The 7,926-nt window shown below is 42.1% G+C and overlaps 1 protein-coding gene and 1 long non-coding RNA gene across 2 annotated transcripts in view; both read right to left on the bottom strand.

Annotated features, from left to right (window-relative positions):
• The window catches only part of LOC126943993 (uncharacterized), a 55,637-nt gene extending 50,532 nt beyond the window's left edge, over nt 1–5,105 (bottom strand). Inside the window, exon 1 of the long non-coding RNA XR_007721920.1 lies at nt 1–5,105. This exon is cut by the window's left edge and continues 24,868 nt beyond it. This is a non-coding gene — a long non-coding RNA (uncharacterized LOC126943993).
• The window catches only part of WWOX (WW domain containing oxidoreductase), a 1,132,972-nt gene that overhangs the window by 603,378 nt on the left and 521,668 nt on the right, over nt 1–7,926 (bottom strand). The gene's annotated exons all lie outside the window — the stretch shown is intronic.

Below are 7,926 nucleotides of genomic sequence, written 5' to 3'. Positions count from 1 at the left end.
TGTTTCGAGTATATAGAAAGTTACTGAGGTCAGACTATTCATGTGCCCAGATCCGGAATTGAAGACCACCTGACCCCTTGTCATTTCTATAAAGACTAGAAAAAATAAAGGGAGGGAACAGATACTTCAACCCAGGAACCCCTGGAGGGCAGGCGACCCCGGCTTTAGTTGTCCTGGGTCCACAGTACTCCAAATGAGCAGCTGGGAACTGTAAAGGTCCCGTCATGTCAGGAATGCCTGTTCCCTTTGAAACCAAGGGTGGACGCCAACTGACAGGAAGATGGAACGGGTTGGTGACCCTGAACTTGACCCTTCCACAGTATGGGTCTGCAGAAGTCTGATGAACTTACCTCACTTAACTCTTTCTGGGCATTTCTGCACAGAGAAGCCCTTGAACCTCCAAAGAGCAGGGAGAACTCCGCTCTCGCTGCTGAAAGGGAAAACACTGTGGCCAAGGTCCAGCTTTGTAAGGCAACTTCCACTGTGCCCGGGGAAAGACCACAGAGTCAGGAAACAGTTATTTAGCACAGGCATTTGGGGGATTCAAACAGACTTGCAATCTGGTTTCATAGATGGCGAGGGCTTTGAAAGAAAGCGAAACAGGATAGACCTGATTATTCTGCAGCAGAGAAACTGGCCTTTTAAGCTGAACCTCATGACTGTATCAGGATCCTGGTCCTGAGTGTTTTTTCACAGTTCTTTTGTTGCATGGTATATTTCTGCTCATGTATGGTATATTTCTGCTTAGATTGACCAGGAAGGGCCCCGTGGCACAGTCAAGGCAAGACCTCTGCGGGTTCCAGGCACTCTCAAGTTTGGAAAAAGCCACATCACATCATATCCAAATGCACTAAAATAGTTCCATTCCCCACATTCAATATGATTGAAATCTAATGATACAAGACTTGTGCTGTGGTTGACTAGTGACATCATATTATGTTTTGCAGGTATTTAATGATACTTTGAAAGATTCTGACTTTGCAATTTTCTTTCCATAATTCAGAGCCAGTAATATTTTTACAGGTCTCAAATATGTGTGCAGGTCCCTGACAAGCTCTTGTACCCTAAGCCCTGTATGTACCTATTGTACCTGATAGAAAATCCAGCCCTTTTCTATGGTACCAAAAGACACGCTCCAAAGAAAAGCGACAAATATGAAAACGCAGTGAAACATCCCGACACAGCATACTCTGCCATTGACCAAAACAAACACATACACACCCTACTCCAGTTTTTCTCTCAAGGGTCCCTATATCCTCCTTCTCTGCAGACAGCCAGAAAAAAAAAAGAAAAGAAAAAAGAGACAAGTCACTCCACTTACGCCAGCTGAATGCCTGGGATGGTTGCTCTTTGGAGATTTCTCTGTGTCCAAGACAACAGTTCACACTCTAAGACCCTTTGGGTGGTTTCAGGTGCAAGACTTCGCAAAATTACAGCCCTTAGCGCCAATAAAAATCTTTACAACAATTTTTGAAAGATTTTTTTTTTGAAACAATTTCTGCAAATTATCTTTGGACAAATATATGCAAAGATAAGCTGACAACTTTCCAAACTCGTCCATTGTTTCTGGACTCACAAACAAAAGGGAAGGGAAGTAAATGATGTGAGTGTACTTCATTTATGTACTCACAGGAGTCCCAATTCTTACAACTATTTTGTATATATTTTTAATATGGTTTATTAAATATTGCACTGGAAAATATAAACCACTTTATTAAAGTCATTAATATTTTATAATAAAATATGAAGTATTTTATTAACTGCATATTGTTTTCTGTTTTCTCGTTTTATATTTTAACTAATTGAAAAAAGAAACTTTTCATCCAATCTGCATCATTCCATTTCTGGCTACTCTTCCACGGCCCCCTGGCCACCATTTGGATTGTTCTGAGAAGTAGGAAACTCTATTCAGTTCACCAGGTTGTGGGCAGACAGACAAAAACAAAAACAGTCTGCCCATTAGTCCTGCACAAAAATGATCACTGGACATAATTAATCAGCGATGTGCACCGCTGTGGACATAGAAACACAACTGTCTTTTCTCCCCAACAATCCCTGCCCACTCAAGTGTTCAGGTACTCAGTTACATTCAACACAGGCTAATTCACTTATCCTCAACAAGTGGGCTATTGATTTTTGCCTGTTTTCAGAACAGCCTGGGGCTTTCTGAATGACAATAGCGTCCCCTATTAAAAAAAAAAAAGAAACACACACAAAACTGCGATTCTGGGGAAATGCCCTTTCACTTGTCCTAATCGGGTTGGCTTCACATTTGTCTGGATGCGTTCATATATTCAACTTGGTGTCGCTGATTTTCGCAGCACTCTTTTCTCCTTGCTCCTGCGGAATGTGGCATATTTCTTGTCTTTTTAAGCTGACAGGTCAAGAGGATTTGTTTTTTGTTCAGAGGGGCTCATATGAAGGGTGCAAGAAATTCCCTGACATAGCAGGAGCAGGACATCAAGCATCCTTTCCCTGCCCACCCCCCTTTCTTTCTTCTCTTGGTCATCAACTTGTGAAAAACATGTAGCCCCACATTCTAATTTTCCTAAAGAATAAATCCAGAGTAACCATTTAATTTGTACTTCTACATTAATGGTAAATAGCATCCTTCATATAAAAGAGAGGCGATTGAAAAACGATGTAAAATTTCAAATGTGCTAAACTTTTTAAATGAGTGCACCAAATTAGAAAACAGACTACAAAGAGAGCCAGTTTTTGTTGAAAAGATGTGTTTTTACGTTAATTATATGAAGTTTTAATAATAGCCCAGTGGTAAATTTTGACTGTGTTAACAAAACTATGATGATTGGCTGTGGACTAGTAGTTTGATAGCCATAAATGTTAAGCATAAGGTGAACAATATCTTTAATTTGGGAGGGCATCCCTCCTAGCAGAATGTGTCTCCTAACTAGTATATATTTTGACAATAGGCATTTGAGATGCTGCAGTACTACTCCAGCCAAAGCTGCCCATTCAATTCAGATGCTGAGTCTGTTAGAAATGCGCAAGTTTCAGCCTCTTTCGCCATGCAAGAGGCATTTGAACTTGCATATTAATTACAGGGCCAAATCTGGGTGCCGGATTAAAAGAACACACACCCACTCCACTTGACCAGGGGGAAGGTTCAGTTTAACCACTGAGTGCCCCAGCATTGCTTCATCAAGCTTCTTCCTATCCTTTCCGCGAAGAGCAAAGATAGTTGGCTATTTGCATCATCTGTAGACACTCAGGAATGCGGCAAAGAACATAAGCATAAGAGGCAGAGTTGTAATTCTGGATAGCTGAGTTTCTAAATAATGAGATTTTAAAATTTGAGTTGTTAATTATGTGGCTCTAGAAAGGGCAGGCACTGGATGATTTTTTAAACTCAGGGCATATTTTCCATTCTTTAGTTAGCACAATGGTAACAGAAAACTGGCTGCCCTTTTGACAAGGGCCGAGGGAAAGAAAAAGACAAATAGGTGGAGTGGTCTTGCCTTTCTTTCACTGAGAGGAGAAAAGCGAGGTTCCCTCCCTTCACATGAGCCCTGTCTTTGTGTTTTGCACCTGGGTTTTTTTTGGTTTTTTGGTTTTTGTTTTTAAGGACTTAAGAACTCAAATCACTAAGTATTGATTACATAAGAGGTGCCTGAGCAAGACATACCTTGAGGGAGACAGAGGAAGAGGAAGCAGGAGGCTGGAGAGAGAAGGCTAACAATTAAAAAATTATGGGAAAACAATGAAGCATCAAATATCATGAAGCGGCAAACTCACAGGATACAGATACATCGGGCATTCCTAGACTTTGAGAGTTCAAGGTCTAGTAAAGAAAAAAATAAAAAAAGCTGGCCAGGCTAACAGAGACTTAAGAACTTTTAAGTTTGCCACCTGAGGGCTTTAAAAAGAAAACAAAATCAAAGAACATTTAAAAAGGAAAGAAAAGAAGGGAGGAAGGGAGAGAGGGAGGGAAAAAGGAAGGGAGGGAAAAAGGGAAGGAGGGAATGAGGGAGGGAGGTAGGAAGGAAAGAAAGGAAGGAAAGAAGGGAGGGAGGAAGGGAGGGAGGAAAGGAGGAAAGGAGGAAGGGAAGGTGGAAGGAATGGGGAAGGTGGGAGGGAGGAGGGAAGGAGGGAGGGGGAAGGAAAGAAGGAAGAAAGGAAGGAAGGAAGGAAGGAATCTTTTTTAAATCTTTATTAAAGGAAATGGTATTTATCACTGAAGAATAAATAATAGAATTCTAAAATAAATAGTTTAAAACTGATTCAATGTAGCTCATGAAAAACTCACTATTTTGCATTTTTCTAATTTTTACAACAGACTGGTGAAAGTTCTGTCACAGACGGACCTCTGGGATTTGACAAATGACAATTCTCTTTTGCTCACCCTCACAGCATCGCTCGGCACCATGCTTGGTACAAGCGTTCCAGGATTATTTGCTGAATAAATGAGGGCCCATGTACAGTAACATCTGCCGCACTAAAGCGTTCATGAGGGCCAGAGAAGTCAGCATTAAGAGGACAGGATGTGAGACCATGAAGGCATTGGTGTGGCAGAGAAAATAAGGAAGGCCCCAGGAATTACATTTGGAGGACATGTAAAGAAAATATTTTGGGCCCATCCACACGTATTTGAATTTATGTCTTCAAAATACAGATTCTAATTTTATTTATTTATTTATTTATTTATTTATTTATTTATTTTTAGACAAGGTCTCGGTCTGTCACCCAGGCTAGAATTCAGTGGCGTGATCACAGCTCACTGCAGCCTCAACCTCCTGGGCTCAAGGGATCCAACCGCCTCAGCCTCCTTAGTAGCTGGGACTACAGGTGTGTGCCACCATGCCCAGCTAATTTTCTTTTACGTTTTGTAGAGACAGGGTTTCCCTATGTTACCCAGGCTGATCTTGAACTCCTAGGCTCAAGCAATCCTCCCACGTCAGCCTCCCAAAATGCTGAGATTACAGGTGTGAGCCATGGCGCCAGTCAGGTTCTAATTTCTGGGACAGTCTATTGACACTGAGTCAGATGGAGAGTGGCTGGTCACTTGCCTTTCCCCACCCCACCCCACTGGTTCCAACTAGCTAAGAAACAAAGTATTCTCTTTCAATTTCATTACAGGATATATATATATATATATATATATATATATATATATATATATATAAAATATTTATTTACTTATTTTGAAAGTGTCTCACTCTGTCGCCCAGGCTGGAGCGCAGTGGCGCAATCTTGGCTCACTGTAACCTCCTCCTCCCGGGTTCAAGCGATTCTCCTGCCTCAGCCTCCTGACTAGCTGGGACTACAGGCGCCTGCCACCATCAGCTGATTTTTGTATTTGCAGGTGAGATGGGGTTTCAACATGTTGGCTAGGCTGGTCTCAAATGCCTGGCCTCAAGTAATCTGCCCTCCTCAACCTCCCAAAGTGCTGGGATTGCAGGCGTGAGGCACTGCACCGGGCAGGATATAGTTTTTTTAAATGCACGTAGTTTGCCTGATCACCCAAAGGAGGTTCATCCCTGATGATCACAATGAGATCTTTTTGGTGCAGCTGAGGCTGGTGAGAGGACAGGCCCAAAGGGACCTTCTGGCCCCTCAAGTCACCACCTGGTGACTTAAACGATGAGCTTCCAATGCCTTATCTGTGCCAGGAAAATGATATTGGCACTTCTCCAGGTGTGGCAGAGAAGCTGTTAGATGGCGTGCATAGAACAGCAAAGCACAGAGCCTTGCCCTGGAGTGGGGGCTTAATAGCAATGGAAGAAAAAAAAAAAATCTGACTGCAGCTAGTACTCCATCTCCACCCCATTCACAATTTCTGAAAACACGCTAGATACTGGCAAGATGGAGAACTAAATTTTGTTGAAGTTAAGAACGCAGAATGGTTCTGATAAGGGAGATGGAAAGAGTAAGCTAATCAGCAACGACAAGTAAGAAGTGTATGCAGAAGAGACAGTGGAGATTCAAGTCTCCGGACTGGCAAAAATTACTGAATTTCTCTAAGCCTCAATTGTTCTCATCTGTAAAATGGAGAGAATGATAGCATCTACTCTTAACAGACTTACATGGAATGCTACAAGATCAACCACGTAAACCACTCTGTGCAGTGCGCAGCATACAGTAAAGTGATCGTTAAAGAACTATGATTTATTATTATTTTCACTATTCCGATCATGACAATGATCAGAACAGAGTATCCGCTTGAAAAACCTGGCAGGAAGGATGTGGCTACTTTAGATTTCAGTTTATCTTTTGCATGCAAAGGGATGATGCTACTAGCACGACATCATTCGTTGTCAGCCAAATAAGATCTATCCAGAAGAGGCCGGGCTTGGTGGCTCCCACCTGTAATCCCAGCACTTTGAGAGGCCAAGGTGGGCGGATCACAAAGGCAGGAGTTTGAGATCAGCCTGGCCAATATAGTGAAACCCCGTCTCTACTAAAAATATAAAAAATTAGCCAGGCATGGTGGCACGTGTCTGTAGTACCAGCTACTCAGGAGGCTGAGGCAGGAAAATCGCCCGAACCCGGGAGGTGAAGGTTGCAGTAAGCCGAGATTACACCACTGCACTCCAGTCTGGATGACAGATCAAGACTCTGTCTAAAAAAAAAAAAAAAAAAAAATCTATCCAGATCTATCCAGAAGAGAACAGGAGAAGAAAATATGAATGGTATATTACTAAAGAAAGAGGTAACTCTCACAGTCCTCTATGCTCTGACTAAAGAGAGATTCTGCTAGTGTGATTAGTTCAAAACCGTGTAATAAGCCCAATGGAACCATTTTAAAATAAGACTCTAATTTCAGGAACCTAAGGAAGTCTGCATTTTAATAAGATATTTCATTGTATCCCAAATACAAAACCATTGTTTGCCTGACGCTATAATTTACTATTAGACACTGCACTATTACCAAAGCAAAATGAAACAGACGATGATTTCACTAATAAAACAATTGGATCATGAGGCAAAGCCCAGCTCGGCACTTAAAACAGGGCTGAATAACTCCAAGTAGGGATCTGCATAGTCAAATATTCTCAGTTGGAATTTCACCTTTCCCTACTCTTCCGCGGAGAAAATCATTGAAATAGCCTGCTAACAATACCATTACTGTCTCCTACCTTAATCCTTTGTTCCTTCCAGAGAAAAGACTTCTGCTGATTATGAATATTCCACTCTATAATTTCCATCAATTAATATACTACCACATTCTTATTATGGTATTAATAGCTTCTTGATTTACATTAGAAAGTATATATTTTACACCATGGGTAAAGCTATTTCTTCCCCTTTAAAGCAAAGTGCTTATATAAAAAGAACTTACAATTTGGAAAATGGAGGTGGGGTATGTGTGTGTGAACAATGGCTTGGAGATAATAGATTCTATTCTCTTTTCTGGTTTGTTTTCCTCTCTGCCGGGGAATTCCTATGCCCCAGTCAAGGAAGGCAACACAGTTGCCCTGAACCTCCTCTGTCCTCTCCGTTTCTTTCTAGAGTTAAGCCTGCCTGTCTCTCCAGAATCTGTCTCCAACTGTTCACCGAACTCAAGAGTTTGCAATTGGCTTTTCACAAACACCCAAAGAGGCAAAGAGGGACCCGGCTTCCTTCTGGGTGAGTAAGATAAGGTAGGTGGCACTGAAGAAGAAAGGAATCTTGGTGACAAAGGAGCTCTGTTTGAGTGGCAGAGAGGCCAACCTGGGTTTGCCTCTCCATCCCTGCTGGGCGAGGAGCCATGTCACTTATACTCCCTGAGTCCTGAAGACCTGACCCATAAAATCAGGGTATTTACATCCCTGCCCCAGGTATTTTGTGGAAACCAAACAAGGTTGAGGGTGCAGGCAATGCTTTAAATAGTGACAGAGGGATGTCAGAAGCTCTAGTAGGAAAGGCGGTCTCCTTGCCCAGGCACATTCAAAACTGCAGATGCCCTGTAAAGACCGAGATGGCCAC

The sequence above is a fragment of the Macaca thibetana genome, chromosome 20 (genome assembly GCF_024542745.1).
Source record: "Macaca thibetana thibetana isolate TM-01 chromosome 20, ASM2454274v1, whole genome shotgun sequence".
NCBI lineage: Eukaryota > Metazoa > Chordata > Mammalia > Primates > Cercopithecidae > Macaca > Macaca thibetana.
This window is presented reverse-complemented; position numbering and strand designations above follow the sequence as displayed.